General features: G+C 36.5%; 1 long non-coding RNA gene across 1 annotated transcript in view; it reads left to right on the top strand.

The window, feature by feature from the left end:
* Window positions 1-19092, top strand: part of LOC123797625 (uncharacterized) — a 28602-nt gene extending 9510 nt beyond the window's left edge. Inside the window, exons 2-3 of the long non-coding RNA XR_015726012.1 lie at window positions 9138-9226; window positions 17554-19092. This is a non-coding gene — a long non-coding RNA (uncharacterized LOC123797625). The remainder of the gene's footprint in view (window positions 1-9137; window positions 9227-17553) is intronic.
* Window positions 19093-20020: the final 928 nt, after the last annotated feature.

Raw genomic sequence — 20020 nt, 5'->3', positions numbered from 1 at the left:
TACCAAGAGAAGTAAAGGAATAGGCTGCTTCTGTGGGCTTGGTTGAAACATGAAGAGCACTTGGGCTTTCACATTTTGTAGCTTTCTAGGCTCCAAGTTTTTGGTTAGGTTGTCTAATCTGCATATGTTGATAGTTAATGAAGGGGATCCCCTCACCTTGTAGTATTTTCTCTTTTACTTTTAGTGATGTTTTTCTGAACCCATGAGTATTTCAAATATATCCTCATCTGTTTTCAAAAACACCAAAGCTAGGTGTTCTTCATTTTTCATGAAGAAATAAGCTCTTGATGACTGATTAAAGCAAAAAGATCATTATTCAAGAGGACTTTGTCCCACTTACAAGATCAATGACTGAGATGGCTGCAGAATGAGTCCCAAGAAAAAGGCAGACACTAAGGAAAAAGATTGAGCAGAAACCATAGCCAAACTCGAGCCACAGCCGATGGGTGTGAGGTCAGTGTTGACACTGCCAGCGACCACAGGATCACAGGGTTGTGGACATGCTTTTTTTGTTTTGTTTTTGTTTTTGTTAAGATTTATTTACTTATTTGAGAGAGAGAGAGAGAGAGAGAAAGTGCAAGCAAGCTGGAGGAGGGGTAGAGGGAGAGGAAGAGAGGGATAAGCAGACTCCCCACTGAGTGCAGAGCCCAAAGATGCAAGGCTCAATCCCAGGACCCTGAGATCATGACCTGAGCTGAAACCAAGAGTCAGCTGCTTAACCAACTGAGCCACCCAGGCGCCCCTGGACATGCTGGTTTTACTGCTGCTGCCCTCCATGCTCCTCCTGCGAAAGTGAGGGTGGAGTCACCACAATCAGGATGAAAAATCATTTTGACTTTTCTTCTTTGAGATTTCAATTCCTGATTCAAAATCCAGAGATCATTATTCAATTAATATATACTAAGCACCTAAAATGTAAGTGACTCCAATCTAGGAGCTTAGGATACATCACTGAGGGGAAAAAATGAATGCTTTCATCCTCTTAGAAGTTATATTCTAGTGGGGCTGGAGGCAAGTGGGGCATTAGGACACAGGCCATAAACAGTTGGTAAAGGAGTCATGTAAAGTGATGGCAGGTGATAAGAGCTTTAGGAAAAAAGAAAGCAGAGTAAGGGGGATAAGGAAGATGGAGGTGTGGGCAGGTGTCGATTACAGGTGGAATTTTTAAATGGAGTGGTCTGAGAGTTCTCATGGAAAGAGTGACATTCCAACAGAAATTGCAAGAACATAGGGATGGGAGATCTTGTGGCCACTGTGGAAATACAATCTGGCACTTGGACCTTGAATTTCAGAGGGGACAGGGAAATGGTTTTTGGGATCGGAGATGGTAGGAGAGGGTGGCAGTGTAGGAATAAAAAGATATAAAGGGTTAACTGGGAGCCCGGGCTTTTTGTGGTGATTTATATAAACAGAAATAACAAGCTAAATGAAAGTATTTCCTGGATGAATTTAAGGCAGAGAATGTGCGTTAGGGGATTGGGAAGGGGGTTGTACCCTCAGTTCCCTATTAATAGGGGTAAGGAAATCTGGGGTAGCTGGGTGTTAGTCTCAGGTTGTAGGTCTTTTTTGACCCTTAAAAATAGTGGTAGAAAGGGTGGAGGGAGAAGTGGCCACAGACCCAGTGCATTTCCTGGAGGAGATTGAGGCTTATATTAAGTGTTTGGGCTCTGCTACTGGAGTTGTTATGAACTGAATGTTTGCATACCCCCAATAGTTACATGTTACATCTTAATGTCCAATGTGATGGTAATTTGAAGGTGGTGCCTTGGAAAGTGATGAAGTTATGAGGGTAGGATCCTCACAAATGGGTTTAGTGCCCTAATGAAAGAAGCCTCAGAGGGATGGCTGTCTCTGAACCAGGAGACAAGCTGAATCTGCCAGTACCCTGATCTTGGACTTGTGGCCTTCAGAACTATGAAAAACGAATATTTGTGGTTTATAAGCCACCACTTTATGGTATTTTGTTACAGCAGTCTAAATAGACCAAGAGAGAAATTGAGGTATTTGGAGAAGTCAGTAGTTACTGCCGGTGTGGGGGCACTGGCTCTTGGTGATGCAGTAGAAAGTCTAGGTGATCCTGTGGGGTCATCTGATTGGTGGCAGCTAGGGTGGGTGCCTAGCCCTATTCACAAAGGAGGCTAGTGAATAGAATATCTGACCCTTATGACAGAAATCCTTAACATTACACAAGGATTTCAATGCTGGACCATCAAAAAAAGAAGGAAGATAGTCACATTTTTTAGTCTTGCTCTTTAAAAAATGTAATGAAATTTTGATGTCCTTTAACATATAGGTTCCCCTTCCATCACTTTCTTCTCTTTACAATTTATTTGTTGAAAAGCCCAGACCATTTGCCCTATAATTCACACAGTCTGGAGTTTCCTGATTGTACACTCTTGGTGCTGTTCGACATGTTCCTCCATGCTCTGTATTTCCTGAAAATTGGCAGCTGAATCCAGAGCTGTGATCTGACTTCGCTTCATTCCTTTACGCAAGACTGCATGTGTCATTTTTCATTAGGAAGCACATGATGTCTGGTTATCCCTGTTTTGGACATACTGGCTACTATTGATGCTAAATGACCTAGCTCAATTAATTCATTCAGGTTGAAAAATTATTTTTAAAATTCCACAAATTATTTTTTGTGTATTAGTTTTTAATTTATTTTTTTTAGTAAACTTTAGTTTTTAGAATAGTTTTAGATTTATAAAAAATAAGCAGTTAGTACTTAGTGTAATATGTATGGCACATTTGCTATAATTAATGAATCAATATTGATACATTATTATTAGAGTCCATACTTTATTCAGATTTTCTGAGTTTATACTTGATGTTCTTCATCCCGCACCAGTCCCCCCCAGGATCCCATCTAGGATTCTATAGTACGTTAACTTATCATGTCTCCTTAGGCTCCTTTTGGCCATGACAATTTCTTACTTTTCTTGTTTTTAGGGATCTTGACAACTTTAAAGAGCACTGGTCAGGTATTTTGTAACATGTTCATCTATTGGGATTGCTCCAAAGCTGAGGTTATAGTTTTGGGGAGGAGATCACTTTTTCTCCCCACCTGCCAGAGTGTAGAAGGGGTCTTTCTCACATCTTCACCATGAGAACATATCAGGGCTTCTGGAGGTAAGATGATTGAAAGTGTAGAGACCCCAGTATTGTGGCCCCAGGAGTTTCTGCCTTTTGAGTTAGTCCAAACTCAGCTACCAGCAACCTGTCAAAATTCCCATGTAAGTGTTCTCACTAGTTTGTAGCTGTTGCATATCCACTGTCTGGTGAGCAGAACTGGGCTATGATAGTGTAAATTCGCTTGTCTCTCCAGATTTCTTCTGACCTCATTTCTTTCATGCTTCCAAAAAAGTAATTGATTTTCAGTTTCTTTAGCTTTTTTCTTGTTGTAAAAATGAGCGATGATTTCCAAGCTCTTTATACATCGGGAATGAAATTAGAAGTCTTGGGTAATTCCTATTTATTAGTTTTTGCCTTTTAAGGAGATACTTTCCCTCAACTACTATTTGATTACCAGATAGTAGTATAGTTCATGGAAAGGGAAGGTGAGTACTTTATTCTTTCCCTCTATTTATTTTTACTCAAGTTGATGAATTGGTTACCTATTTCCATCTGAAAGTGATCAGTTAGTTCATTTAAACCTATAAACTCATGGATTAAAACACAGTTGATAGATTTCAATCCATTGCCATTATTATCCTTTTTAAGCTCAAGTTGTTCCATTTTTGGACAATAAGATCCTCTTCAAGTTAGCTCCTCAGTCCTTTTGACATGACCCTAGTGCTTCCTAGCTATTAGTTATTACAGGATTGTTCTATGGCATCTTGAACGTTTTCTGCCCTAGGCCTGAATCAGCCGTGGGTTCTCGCAATGGGAAATGGTATTTAAAGACCACAATCTGAGCACTAGAGATTCTCATTCCTACTGTGCTAATCAGTGCTTCTAAGAGTTATCAGTGTATAGGGCTACACACACACACACACACACACACACACATGCATACAAATATGATAAGTCATAAATTCACAGTTATTTCCAATTAAAATTCAGTATTGCAGGGATTGTATTTAGCCCTTCAATAATACATGTGTATCTCCTTTCTTTCATACCAAACATCCTAGTGCTTAAGCTGTCCTTCAAATATCAAGGTTATAGAAAAAGCGGTTTTGACATAAAAATCTAGGAGATTCTGGACTCATTGGCTCTTTTTGAGGAATCTAATATAGTGGTGACTGGGGAAATTAAAGCAAAACAATTGAGGGTGAGTATTTTAAAGTATATTAATGTACAGCTAAGACTGAAACGAAGGCAAAAATGACTGGAAGACTAAGGTACAAATGGTACATATCGTGATATGAATGGATGACACACAAGAAAGAGACAAGAAGGGCTCTCAAACATATTTTAAAATGTTCCACCTCACTCACAGAGAAGTGGAAATTGGAGCAACACTAAGATACCATTTCTCACCTGTCAGACTGACAAAAAAAAAAAGTATGATGGCACTTCCTGTCGGTGAGGCTATGCAGAAGCTAGCGCTCCCACACGTTGCTGGTGGGGGTGCAAGAGATACAAGGAAATCCGGCAACACCTGACAAAACTGTGGAGGCACCTACCTTTTGACTCAGCGATCACACCTCTGAAAGTAGGCAACTACCTACCCATATGTTGTTCATTGCAGCACTGTTTGCACTTGCAAAATACTGGAAGCAAACTAAATGCCTAAACATAGGGAGCAGTCAAATTAATGATGATAAGTCTGAAAAATGAAGAACTATGAGAAGAGGGAGGAATGAGAGCAGGTTAGCAGGGGTGAGAGGGAACAGCACTTCTCTAAGTCCACCTTTTTGAATATCTTTGCCTTTTAGAAACATAGTAACAGTTTTTACACATGTCCTACTCCCTCCCCCCCCATAAATAAATAATTTAAAGCAATCAGGATGAGGAGAGATTCAAAATGGAATACAAACACTAACAGACCAACTGAACTGCATTACAAATGATTAACGTAATCACACCATAGGAGATGGAGAAGAAAAGAATATACCTAACTTTGGATAATAGTATTTTGACTAGCTACTATAAAACACCATTTGGTGCTGAGTCATTAGAATAACTGGGTCAGGGAAACAAAGAACAGAAGTAACATAGGATGCTTTCACCATCAGAGTGATCCTTTTTTAAATTTTGTCTTTGTCAGATCAAAAGTCCCAGTTTCCAGGAAGGGAACATTTTTACTAGCGAACACAGTAAAAATTCCTCTGAACTTACAGCTCCAACTACAACCTGGTCACTTTGGGTTCCTCATGTTAACAAAGAAAGGGGTAACTTAAAGTCATTGACTCTAATTTCCCTGAAGATCTAGGATTGCTGCCACATCATGGGAACAGAGAGGCTCTGTTTAGACCACAAGGCATTTCTAGGTTGTCTGATTCTGTGCTCAGTGATAATGGTGAATGCAGGGAGAAATAACAATTGCAGCTTTAAAAAGGAAAGGCTTTAAGAGCTTAGAGTCTCTCGAGGAGAAAGTCTAGGTCACACTGGATAAGCCACCAAGGCAGGCTGAGGCACAGGCAAAGAGTAAAAGAATTCTAGAATGGTTAGTAGAGGAATTAGGGGGTACGTATCAGTTTCAGACTCCGGATAACAAGGGAGTGTAGTTTGTTGCACTGAGCCTTTTGTATTGAGTTGTCATAGATTTTGCAACTGGTCATGACCTATAAGGGACCTTGGGGCTGAATTTGATTTGATGGGATCAATGAATGGAGGGCACAAGAAGATCTAAAAGGCACAGAAGGTAGAAGGTAGACTACATCATACACTTCTTGTGTACCACTTCATATCCTCTGCAGATTTCCACTAGTTTTGCTCAGATGCTTTTTGACAACACCTCATTCAGAACTGTGCCACATAGCCTTCAGTTCCTACCCCAGAATATCTCTGATGCTGAAACATAGGATGCTTGCTTGCACGAACACCTTCGGCCTTCATGAATGCACGAACCAGGACTGCAAGGAAGTTAGTATCTCTGGGACCACCTTTGACTAACAGAGGCAATGGAGCCGATTAATAAATACTTCTCTCTTCTTGTCCTGCGGTTGGACAATCTTACACATATTTCCTGAGGATCCTGAGAAGTTCCTTGCATGATGGAGTACCAGCCCTCATCACGATGGCCAGTTTAGTAATTAGCTTTCCCTTCCTCCCTCTCTTACTCCTCATGTCCTTCTTCCTTTATTCCTGAGATCAGTCCCCAAATAAACTATTTCCATGCAAGGCTTTGTCTTAGAGGCTCCTTTTTGAGAAAACTAGATTAAAATAGATTAGAGAAGAGATTAGAGCTGGGAAATAAAACTGATCAAAATTTTGCTTCTCTTACTCTGAAGGGATTGTAAGAAAGAAATTTCACAGGCTTTGCTATCAGGCACTTTTTAAGTGAACCCCTAGAAATGAAGCTAGAGAAGATTAGCCATTTGAAGAAGATGAGGCCATTATTTTCCTCCAGTTTACTAAGAATACAGGGAGGTTCCAGTGGTCTGTATCAATCAGTCCAACCCTCAGAGAACCTTCAAGAAATTGTATCTATAGCCAAATTAAATTCTATGCTTATCTTATCAACATTATAAAAGTTTCTCCTGTATTTGACAAGCATAGTATCAATAAATCAGTTTTAGTGTTTTAACATTAAAACCTTGTCTTTTCTTTTCTTTTTTTTTTTTTTTTTGGTTAGGTCTGAAAGTGGTAGCACTTCATTTGTAATGCGTCTGAACCAAGAATGCCCTCTTATAAAAGTTCTCAGTTTGTTTTTCCTTCCTAGCACAATATCCGTATAAACTGCATAGACTCCATTGTTAAAACACGGAAACTGTCTTTGATGATTTTAACCATACTATGTAATAAAGTAATTTTGATTCAAATACAAGAGGAAACTCCTCATCCTTATTTTATTTCTGTCTTATTAAAGAAGGACCTAAGTATTAACTTAGGAAATTGTCAATTTTAAATGATGAAGGAGATGATTATTTAGGTACCAATAATTCACAAATCTATCTTGAATATGTCAGCATTTGATAAGAAAAAGAATAATGAAGATCATAATAATTCTGCTTTGCTATTACCAAAAATTGTTTTCAACAAGGGCAGTGTTTCTGGGTTTAATTTAAATCAGTCTAAGAGAGAAGGAGAGCCTTACAAATAATTAGAAAATGCAATTGATAAATCTTGACTCTGTAATCTCGCTACCACATCTAGGTCTGCCCTTCAAAACTATAAATCTGCCTCTCTGGTTCACTCTCCTTTTCCCGTGTTCACCTAGAAAAGATGAGAAAACCCAAGCAAAACCTCAGCTTTACTATATGAACTCAATTCCAAGAAACTGTTTCGCTTAAAAATTCAACCTAGCCTAGTGTGATGAGGTTTGTTTTTTTTTTTTTCCAGTCACAAATATGTGAATCACATTTTCTACCTGGAGATGCAACTGATAATTGATCATGGTAGATCAATTAGAATTAGTCCAAAACATTTTTAGATGAAAGGGGAAGAAGTTTTGAAAGTGTAGGAGGATAAGAACCATGCAAAATTACATAACGTGATTGTTGCACAAGGTAAGTGCAAGCTTTGATCCTACATTAGCTGAGTAAGTGACCACACATAAGCCAACTACATTGTCCGGATGCAAAACCAAGATGATGATCTTGGTATCAGTTCTATATGTGAGAACAGTCCAAAAGACATTGGTATCCCCGGAACACATGAATAGTTTACAGAAAATAGGAAGAGTAATTTATATTAAGACTACCCCCCAAAAATCTACACTGTAGGGTCATTGCACTTAAAAAGAAGGTTTTAGGCATCATTAGTAACATTTAAAACATGCAAAAAACACAAACGTTAAAATAATATTATCTAAAACTACGTATTTATTAATATTTTGCCATATTTGATATATCTGTATATTTCCATGTATATGCTGTACTTTTACTACCTATGTATTTAGTCACAAACAATACATATTATTCTGTTTTTAAAATGTTACACAAATGACATCATGTATGTATTCTTTCTGCAATGTTTTTTCAGCACTGTGTTCTTAAGATTTTTCCATTTTGAAATCTAGTTTTAATGGCTGTGAAGTTTCTACTGACTGTTGTTTTTACTTTAGTTTGTTTGGTTTTTGTTTTAACGAGCAGTGCTACAATAAACTTCCCCGGACATGTCTCTTTACGCATGTGTGCTAGAATAGCTGGTTATAGATTCTACATTTTTAATCTTATTAGGTGCAGAGAGGCAGTGCATCACACAGTACGTGTGTTTGTTTGTGTGAACTCAGGTCTTGACTCTGTCATTACCTCTTTGACTCTGTCTTCTAATCTCTAAAACAACGGTAGTAGTAGTAATCGCCTATGGCAGACTGCTGGTTGTACTCCAATATCGTTTCTCCCTTCTGTGCATCCAAGAGTTTCAGGTGCGTTCATGGCCATCCAGATACAGGTTACATTTCTCAACATCCTCCCAGCTGGATGTAGCCGCACGGCTACATGATGGTTAACGGGATAGGAACGGAAGTGAGATACATCCCTGTGTGTATTTGTCTGCCCTTTGCCGCTTCCTGCTCTCTGGGTAATGGTGAGAGATGAGCAACCTATTCCTAGAGATGGAATCTCCATATCGAACCTGGCGGAGCTGCCTTGTTAGCCATCTACTGCTGGACTGTTATAGGGAAAATAAGTAGATTTCTTTCTTATTTAACTATTGGATTTCTATTAGCCTCTTTTGTATAGAAGCCCATTCACACCTTAAGAAAATATAACTTGTAACATTGTCATATTAAATAACAACTCCTGGAACAGTGCTTAATGAGTATCAATTATTTTTTTTTTATCATTACAGCAATTGAGACATTGCTTTCTAAGGTGGTTCACTCTAAACTTCCCAGCAGTGCCCAAATCTTCACACTGCATTGCATTTTTTATATTTTGGCCATCTGATGGGTGTAAATTTATTTTTATTAATTTATATTTTCTTACTAAGCTTTTTAAAAATGAAGAACAAACATTTATCAAAGTGCACAAATCATCAGTATATAAGTTAATGAGTATTTACTAAGTGATAATATTTACTAGGTGATACTGCTAAGTGTGTTATCAAAAGCCAGAACACCCGAGCTCCTCATGCCTCTTCCCAGTCATTATCACCACCATCGTCCCTAAAGGTAAGCATTGTTCTGAATTTTAACTATATATATGGTTATGGGCTGAATTGAAGTCCCAACCCATAGTACCTGAGAATATGGCTGTATTTGAATATGGGGTCTTTAAAGATGTAATTAAGTTAAAGCGAGGTCATATGGGTAGGCCCTAACTCAACACAAGTGGTATTCTTATAAAAGGAGATTGGGACACAGACACGTATAGAAGGAAGACCATGTGAAGACACAGACCATCTATAAACCAAGAAGAGAGGCCTCAGGAGGAAGTAATCCTGTTGACCCCTTGGTCTTAGACTCTTAGCCTTCAGAACTGTGAGAAAATAACCATCCGTTGTTTAAGCCACCCAGTGTATGGTGCTTTGTTATGACAACCCTAAAAAATGAATACAATAGATAAGTTTTACCTAGAATGATTTGTATTAAAATCAATATCAGATTCAGAATCTTTTGTGTTAGATCTGTTCACTCAACATATGTCTTGAGATTTACTATATTGTTGAACATGGGGGTAGTTAGCCAATCTTGTTGCTCTGCAAAATTCTATTATGTGCATCTACGGCAAATTATTTATCCATTTAATGTGATAAACATTTGAGTCATTTCCAGTGTTTGGCTCTGAAGATTCTTGTGTATATTCTGGAAAACATGTATTTTCATTTCTGTTGGGTATTGACCTAGGAATGGAATTGCTGCATCATGGTATATACATATGTTCCATTATAGGAGATTCGGCCAAAAACTTTTCTGAAGTAGTCATACCAACCTACACTTTCAATAGCAGTATATTCCAGTGGTTCCACATTCTTTTCAGCAAGAGATATTTTCTGTATTTTTCATTTTGGTTATTCTGATGTATAATAATGGAATTTCAGTGATTTTAAAGATTTATTTATATTTGAGAAAGTGAGAGCAGAGAGAGAGAGAGAGAGAGAGTGCCAGCAGAGGGAGGGATGGGCAGACTCACACTTGTGTGTGGGGCCCCTGGCTGAGCTCCACTCCAAGGCCCTGAGATCATGACCTGAGCTGAAATCAAGAGGCCAACAATCGACCAACTGAGCCACCCAGGCACCCCTCACAGTGACTTTAATTTGTATTTTCCTAGTTACTAATGAGATTCAACGCTTGCTTTTTGAGCTAGTGTATGGCCATTTTTCACAAAGGTTTCAAGTATACTTATATATATTAGAGTTTGTGTATTTCAAGTCCACCTAAAAAGAATGTGTATTCTGTTACAGCTTGTATATTATTTCAATTCAGCCAAACTGGTTATGTTGCTGAAATAGTCCATATCCCTATGAATTTTCATAATAATATTTCCCAATGATTCTGGATCTGTCCATTTCTTCTTAAGAGTCCATCATTTATTGGTTTAGAGACTTTGAGACTTTAGATATTGTTATGTATGCTTAGGAGATTAGAACTTTCACCATTTAAAAATATTCCTCCCTATCTCTAATGTGATTCTTGCAGTAAAGCCTACTTTTTTCCTGATATTAATACAGTTACATCAACTTTCTTTTGGTTAATATTTGCATATATGTCTTATTCTTAAGTTTGTTTTCAACATTTCTACAACATGCATTAAAGATGCACATTTTGTATATTACAAATGGCTGACTTAAAAAAATTCAAGTTGACAAACTTTATCTTAATCATGGTATTCAGACTGTTTAAATGTAATCAAATAGGTAATATATTTGGGTTTAAATCTGTTATCTTACTATTTGGTTTCTATTGCTCTTCTTTTGCCCTTACTTGTCTTCTTTTAGATTAATCAAGTTTTTTTTTATTATTCTATACTTAACCTTCTATTACTTTGTAATTCATTATTTTACTAATCTTTCACTGGCTATCCTAAAGGTTAAAACATGAATCTGTGATTTGTTACATTTCTACATAAACTATTACTTTTACTACTTCCTAACAATATATATACTCCTTTCTTACCTATTGTTATTTTGTATTCTACTTCTTCAAATATTTTAATATATTTTTTAAAGATTTATTTATTTATTTATTTGATAGAGAGAGCGCACACGAGTGGAGGGAGGGGCAGAGGGAGAGGAAGAGAATCCTCAAGCAGACTCTCTACTGAGCATGGAGCCTGACACAGAGCTGATCCCAGGACCCTGAGATCATGACCTGATCCAAAATCAAGAGTCAGACTCACAAACAACTGAGCCACACAGGTCCCCCAACTTTTTCAATTATTTTAAGCCACACAATGTATTAGGCAATTTTTTAGGCATTCATTCAAGTGTATTTATATATTTATCCTTTTTTGTATTCTTTATTTTTTTCTGAATTTCTATGCAAGCTAACTTTTTTCTGCCAAGAACTTAATAATCTTTTAATTAGTGAATCTGCAGGTGACCAACTCTGTTTTTATATACCTGAAAATGTTTGTTTTATGTTAAATTTTGATGAATATTGTTGCTGTGTGTAAAATTCTAGACTGTTAGGTATTTTCTTTCGGCATGTAAAAAAAATAATGCCATGTCATTTTCTTCTGGTTTCTAATGTTTGTGTTGAGGGGTTAGTTATTAGTATTTTCCTTGCTTTTTTGAAGGTAACATATTTTCTTTCTGGATGCATTTGTTATTTTCTTTGTATCTGTATTTGTATCTCCGAATCTTTGTTGTGTCAGTAGTTTTATTGTGCTGTAGATCTTTGTGGCCTTTCTTTGTATTTATCTCTCTCTTTGTGGTTCATAAAACTTTTTGAGTCTGTGGTTTGATATTTTCCTTTCTTTTCTTTCTTTCTTTTTTTAAGATTTGATTTATTTATTCAACAGAGAGAACACAAGCAGGGGGAGTAGCAGGCAGAGGGAGAGGGAGAAGCAGGCTTCCCACTGAGCAAGGAGCCTGAAGCGGGGCTTGATCCCTGGCCCCTGGGATCATGACCTGAGCCAAAGACAGGTGCTTAACCAACTGAGCCACCCAGGTGCCCCATGTGGTTTGATATTTTCTATAAATTTATGAAAATTCATAGTCATGTTTCTTCAAATGTTGTTTCTGTCCCATTTTATCTCTTTTCTCCTCTTATACATATTACAATTATTACACACATTAATCTCCTTTATACATGCTAGACATTTTCATCATGTCCAATATACTTCTTAAAATACATTCTGTACTCACCTTCCTTTTTTTTCTTCCTGTACTTCATTCAAGCTCTTTTCTATCAACCAATCTTTCAGTTCACTGAATCTCTGTTTAGCAGTGTCCAATATTCTGCTAAATCAGTTCATTGAGCTTTTAATTTTGGTTATCATGTATCTTTTAACTGGAATTTTTACTTAATTCTTTTCTATGGATTCCAATTCTCTGCTGAAAGTCTCTGTCTTGTCATGTATTTTTCTGGAACATATTAATCACAATTGCTTTAAAATCTGCTTTGAGAGCTCTAATACTTGAATTTCCTATTGATCTGTTTTCTCATCTTTTTTTCCTCTTTGTTTTAAATAATTTGATTATGTTTCTGGTATAACCAGTCATTTTCACTGGATATCAGGCACTGTATGTGAAAGGTTTAAAGAGAATTTAAGGCTCATGATAATGTTAATTTCCTGCAGAAAGGACAAACTTTTGCTTCTAATAAACAGATATTAGAATAGATGTAGGTCATCTTAACTTACCTTTGGTTAAACTAATTCCAGATGTTTTTCAGTAATAGTGAGAGGTAGTTTATTTGCAACCTCCTTAGTCTAAAGGTATAGTTTTTTTGGGGTGTCGTCTGAATGCCCAGAGCATTTTACCAGGATCTTCTCCTATGATGAGGCCTTTTTGTCTCTCCAGCCCTTGTGACTGTTGAAAATTTTGAAAAGTTTCTTCATCTCATAGTTACCAGTTTTTGTTTGGCTTTTACCATCTTGGTTGAAAATAGCAAATTGGCAAATATTTTACAAGGCAGGCAACAGTGAATGTTGAACTTACCTCTTTGTTCTTCCTTTTACTTTGGAATTGTCTCCTCAAGTCCTATTTTGATTACTCTTTGAAGTCTTAAAACAGATTTTTAAATTTTTCTAGATTTGTTTTGTTTCATGTTAAAAGATATAGTCTCATGCAAAGTTAGTCAACTGTAGCCAGAAGCACACACCCTCTGATTCTCATTTTAATTTGCATATCCATTTATTGTAATGAAGTTGAGGATGCTTTTATATATTTACTGATGATTGTGTTTTCTTCTCTGTGAATCCTTTGCCCACTTTTTATTGGGTTGTCTTTTGGTTGTTAAGGCATGAAGAATTCCAGATACCATTTTGGGGAAAGGAGACTTTAATATGTCTGCAAATATCTTCCTCTAGTCTGTGACTTGTTTTAATTTTTTTATGTTATCTTTTGTCACACAGAAATTTTAAATGTTAATAGATAAATTTCAAACATTTTTTCCTTTCTAGTTTGTGGGTTTTGTGTCTGGTTTAATAAATTCTTCTGTTTCCTGATGTCATAAAGATATCTTCCTAGATTTTCTCCCAAAAGTTTTGCAGTTTTAATTTTCATTTTGAGGTCTTTAATTTACCAGGAATTTACTTTTTCTGGGTTGTATTTTGTAGGGATAACCAAATGTTCTAACACCATGTATTGAAAATGCCAAAATTTCCCAACTGCTTGGTAATGCCATTGTCAATGTTTTCTTTTTAAAATTAATTTTAGTATTTTTGTGTTAATATTATTAATAACTTTTTTATGTTCACATAACATTTTAGGGGCTGTGATCACATCTTATTCTTCTTCAACTCTATCAAACTCCTTAATGTTCATAAAAATTAAGCTCAAGAAAATATTTTTAATAAATGTATGTACCTAGATTGATTGATGCTATATATTGACATACAACATAGCACTTTCTACTTACCACAAAATTCACACTCATGATTTCTATCAAGTCTCACAAAAAGTTTTGAACATATGTAACAAAATATTCACTTCTGGTTACTCTAAAACGAAGGTCTAAAAAACAATATTATTAGTACTAGCTTTATTGAGTACTTATTATGTGCTTGGGAATGTTCTAGGAACTTTGAACGTGTTAACTCATTTATTAAAAAACTATAAGTCAGGTTATTGCTAATATCAACATATTTCATAGGAGAACTTCACATTGAAGTTTTACTTATGTTTGTAAAGATAGGCAATGAAGAACTACTTTATTTAAATCTACCTTATTTTAATTGATAAAATAAATGAATTATTGCTATAATATAACTTTCAGGTGAACATTGAATTATAAATGTATTTGTAAATAAATTAATAATTTTTTGTGATGTATGTCCACATTTATATTTCAAGTTATGAATGCTATTATCATAATCATCAGTAATAATTTATTGGAAGCTAACCAGGTTTGTGGTATTGTAAAGGTGTTAAAATTAACTATAATTTGCTTAAATCTATGGAAAATATTTGGTCTATCTGATTTTCACTAGTCTTTCCTTGATAATGACTGCATTTCAAGGGATAATGTACTTTACATACTTCTCTGGTGGTTAAAAACATATTTCACATAAATGGAGTAAAGGGCACTTAATGAACTGAGCTCTATGCATGTGAAAGCCAACAGCAATATTAGAAATGGTGTTTATTTTATGGCCCAGAAACTGCATTTTAAATGCTAGTATATGTTTATATGACAGTTCTATTAAATATAAAAGAGTCCCATTACAAGGGAAGTCCTTTACGCAGGCCTTTTATATGGTCTAAATAGCATACCCAGCCCTGCAACTTCTCATTTGAGACATTTTTAGAACCTTATTTATGTTAAAGCCATAACAAACTAGCAACTAGAAAACTATAATGGGCACAAACGGCTAATAAAAATGAGATTGTTGAAAATACTTCTTAATAGCAACTAAGGAAGAATCCTGATAAAACAAAGTCAAGGCCTGGTGTCTCTGGAAGCCTGCCACCCCAGTAATCACAGACCACAGGTACTCCCCCTTTTCCATCTTTGTTGCTTTCTTGGCTGGAAACTAAACAGCCAATGCACTTTAAGATTGGTATTTGCCCTATTTTTCATTCTAGTGCCTACTAAGCCAGATGTGCTCTGGAAAAAATCCTGGGATTGTTCTTTCTCTCTGTACTGATGATTTACTGAGTGGATTCCCTGGAGAATTAGGGCAAATGCTCCAAAACTGGTCAAAGGGGGAAGAATGCCAGTATGTGTACCCACACAAGTCTGCATATGTGTGTAAATGTGTGCATGTGTGTTATATATGTAAGGCCCAGACACTTGAAATCTGGATCACTTCTCAGCTGAACTGCTATGTTTAGACAAGCGAGCTAAAATGAACAGGTCAAATCCTTTATTTATAGAGTAAAAACTATTTGATCTGGGGTAGATATCAGCTCTCCAGTCAAACATGTGGGCCAAAGTCATTTTTATTGCTACATCTTGCAGAATTCTGAAATGGTTCATGTGGCCATCCATGTGAGCGGAGGAAAAATTCCCACAGAAGAGTAAGCCATTCAAGTATGAAATGTTGCTTGAATCACCAAAAACACCAGTATGTGTTTATATAAGTGAGAGTGTAAAGCAGTGGAGAATGGAATGACTTTAAGTTCTGAACTAGAAGGAATCTCCTAATGAATTTTGCTCACCCAGGCCCTGGGAACACACTGCTAGGCAATAGCCGAGGCAGACAGCAAAATAATGCCATCTCTTTCTATACTTGGGGATATTAGAACCCTGTGGAATAGAGTTTGAAAACGACTCACTTAATGTAGTTATTTATACTATGACAAAGGGTTCGAAAACCATAAATTTTTGGAGTTGAATGCTACCTTTGAAATCAGTGACATTTGCCTCTCACCTAATGTGGAAATTTGCTCCCCAGCATCCATGGAGAAGGTCTTCCAGTCTTCTTGTGAACGCAGTGTTGGGAAGCTCATGACCTTAAAATTATCCATAATTACTTGTAAGAAAATTCTTTATAAGACCATTCCCTACCCATGGATGCTTAATTTATGTAAGATTGTCATTTAAATAAAAATGGCCACCCAAAAACAGTTGGCTCATCTTATAAGCTTCCCACTGCATTTTTGGAATTTCCCTTTGTGACAGAGAAAAAGTATCACTATATATATATATGTGTGTGTGTGTGTGTGTATATATATATATATATATATATATATATATATATATATATATAATGTATAAATATATATATAATGTATCTTCAGCCTCTGTCATCCTGATGAACTCCTGAGCCTGTTGTGCTGAGTGAAAGAGGGAACTGGGAGACGCCAGGTCTCCCAGGAGGCTGTAGATTTGTTTACATTGGAAAGGCAAGAAACCCTTGGTGATGCACTGGAAAAGATCTAGAAACCAGGATACAGTGGCTAGAATGAGCTATCATAAGCAGAATTTTAGGGAAGAGTTTTGTAAGAAATCTCTAGTATATAGCTCTGTTTTTACACAAATATATATAAGCAAGTTTTTAAATGATATCATATTTACTCGTTAATCTATAATTTGTCTTTTCTCATTTTACATATTATGGACAGCTCTCCCTAATAAGTCATTTTTTAATAGTGCAAATATTCCATTTTATTGATTTTCTATAATTAATTATTTAATTTATTTAATTAGCAATTGAGGAACATCCAAATTATTACCAAGACTTTCCCCCTATAAACAATGCTCTTGTACAATAATCTTTTCTCCCCTATAGGAAAAATCCCAAATGTGGGGTTATTGGGTCAAAGGTTATATATAGTTTGTATTTTAATGACACTTGCAGATTCTTCTCTTAAAATACTTCCTAAACCAATACACAAAGGTACTAACTTCCTATCCTTGCAATCTCACTGGATATTATCTATCATTTTTTAAAAAGATTTATTTGTTTATTTTAAGAGAGAGCGAGCGAGGGGTTGGGATGTGGGAGGGGCAAAGTGAGAGAGAGAGAGAGAGAGGGAAAGAAAGACCCCAAGGAGACTCTGAGCTGAGTGCAGAGCCCGAGTCTGGACTCCATCCCATGACCCCAAGATCATGACCCCGAGATCATGATCCCAGCTGAAACCAGGAGTGGGATGGTGCAGTCAGTTGAGCATCTTTTAAATTTTCTTTATTATGACACTTGAAGTTACATTTCCCTCAACTGTAGTAAATCCTTTACTTATTTTTCTATTGGATAATTTTATTAATTTAATTCATTTGTAGATTTTAAAAAATATTTTTGTATTTGTTGTAGCTTCCTTCTCCCTTTTCTTCCTCCCTCCTTCCTGTCTCTCTTTCTCTTTCTTTTTCTTTTCTTTCTTTTCTTTTTACCCCTAGTCTATTTTTATCATCTAATCTTGTTCATGGTGTCTTTCTCCCTGCATTCCCAGCTCTACCCCAGGTAGCCAACTACTCAGAGCCAGCTCTCCAACACTTCCTCACAGATCCTTTGGACAGTCTCCAGACCCCTGCTGCCTGCTGTGATGACCAACCCCCCTTGCAGGTGCACCTGAACTACCACCAGGACTCAGAGGTCACCATCAATCACCAAATTGACCCAGAACTCTACATCTCCTACATCTACCTGTCCACGTTTTGCTACTTTGACTGGGATGATGTGATTTTGAAGAAGCGAATGTTTTCTTCACTGATTTCATGAGAAGAGGGAGCATGCAGAAAATTGATGAAGACGTTGAACCAAGAAAGTGACTACATCTTCCATCAGGATATCAAGAAACCAGATTGTGCCCACTGTGGAGTGAGTTGAATGCAATGGAGTGTATGTCACATTTGATAAAAATAAAAGTGTGAGTTGGTCACTGCTAGAACTGCACAAAAAGGCCAGTGAAAAAAATGGACCTCTATTTGTGTGGTTACATTGGGACTTATTACCTGAATGAGCAGGTAAAATCCATTGAAGAATTAGATGACCACTGTAACCAACTTGTGTAAGATGGGGGTCCTGGATCCTGGCATTGCAGAGCCTATCTTTGACAAGCACACCCTGGGAGACAGTGACACTGATAGCTAAGCCTTAGGTTGGTTTCGCCATAGCCATGGGGGTGACTTCTTTTGTCACCAAGACTGTGCATGCGTTTGGGTTTATCTTTACCTTCTCCATAAGTCGTACCAAAACATCAACTTAAGTTCTTTCATTTGTACCATTCTTTCAAATAAAGCAATATTGTTATGCTCCTTCTCAAAAAAAAAAAAACCAAAACCAAAAACCAAAAACACCCTAAAACAACCTACAGTGAAATAACACTTCACTACACACCTATTAGAATAACTAAAAATTTAAAAAGCTGACCATACCAAGTGTTAGCAAGGAAGTAGAGCTGTATACAATACTGGTGGGGATGTAAAATGGGGCAACCACTTTGGAAAAAAGTCCATTTCTTAAAAAGTTTAACGTATACATGCCACATGACCTAGCACTTCCATTAGATACTTTCCTAAAAGAAATGAAAGCATACGTCCATATAAAGACCTGTACATAAATGTTGATGGGAGCTTTATTTATAATAGCTTAAAAGTGGAAACAATTTCAAATTTCCATCAAAAAGTGAATGTATAAATTAAGTATGGTACGTCCATCCAATGGAATACTACTCAGTAGTAAAAATGGATGAAATATTTGTAAATTCTACAACATGAATAAATCTCAGAATAATTATACCAAATGGAAGAAGTAAGAAAAAAGAATACATCCTATACGATGCCATTTTTATAAAGTTCTAAAAATCCTAGCTAATGTATTCTGACAGAAAGCAGATGAGAAGTTGCTTGGAGAAAGTGGGTGAGGAGCTATAATAGGTAGGGATTACAAAGTGGTGCAAAGAAAATTTCAGGGTGATGAATATATTCATTATCTTGCAGGGGTGGCTCAAATTCTCCATGCTAAATATGTGCCCTTTATATATGTCAACTGTGCCTCAATAAATCTGTTCAAAAAAAAAAATCTCTGTGTGGCTTAAGTTTCCCATAAGTTTATCTTTAAATACATCTTTTAAATGATGCTTTGAAGTGTTGGGTCCAGCCCGGGGGTGAGAACACTGGGGGCAGCAGTGGCCGCTCTCCTCATTTGCTTAGGTTCTAGCCATCATCCCTTTTGGCATCTTGCTGCTCTCTCTGTCTTTCAGGTCCAAGTTCACGCAGGGTTGCTGCTGCTATTGGCTTGCTCTTTCACTGCTTATCTTTTTCTCCCTGACATATTTTTCTCAGGGCCTAGATTCTCAATGAGGTCTTTTAAAAAAAAGATATGTGTAAAACTGGTAAACACCCCTCTTCCATTTCTTCCTGAAAAAGTCATACCAGTTCTTAATGTTCATGACACTGTTTTTTGGGGTTTGTTTTTGGTTTATTTTTTTGTCAATTAAAAGTATTAGCTTTAGCCTTCTATTTGGCATTTTAAAGTGAGAGAATTAGAATGAATTACTATTGTTTCTTTTTCTTTTTTCCCTTTGTATGTAATTAATTCATCATCTTATGGAAGTATAGCTGGTATATGATGCTATATTAGTTTCAGGTGTACAACACAGTGATTCAACAGTTCTAAACCTTATGCATTGCTCACCATAGTAAGTGCAATATTACTGACTATATTCCTTATGCTGTACTTTTCATCTCTGTGACTTATTTTATAACTAATATTTTGTACCTCTTAATCCCCATCACCCATTTCATCCATCCCCCACCCACCTCCCCTCTGTCAAGGAAGTGAAATCATATGAAATTTTCTTTCTCTGTATGACTTATTTCACTTAGCACAATACCCTCTAGATCCATCCATGTCGTCACAAATAGCAAGAATTCATTCTTTTTTATGGCTGAGTAATATTCCATTGTGTGTGTATA

This window comes from Ursus americanus, chromosome 11 (genome assembly GCF_024610735.1).
Source record: "Ursus americanus isolate L20-20 chromosome 11, mUrsAme1.1.p, whole genome shotgun sequence".
Taxonomy (NCBI): domain Eukaryota; kingdom Metazoa; phylum Chordata; class Mammalia; order Carnivora; family Ursidae; genus Ursus; species Ursus americanus.
The sequence above is the reverse complement of the archived record's forward strand: the minus strand, read 5'-3'. Positions and strand labels throughout refer to the sequence as shown.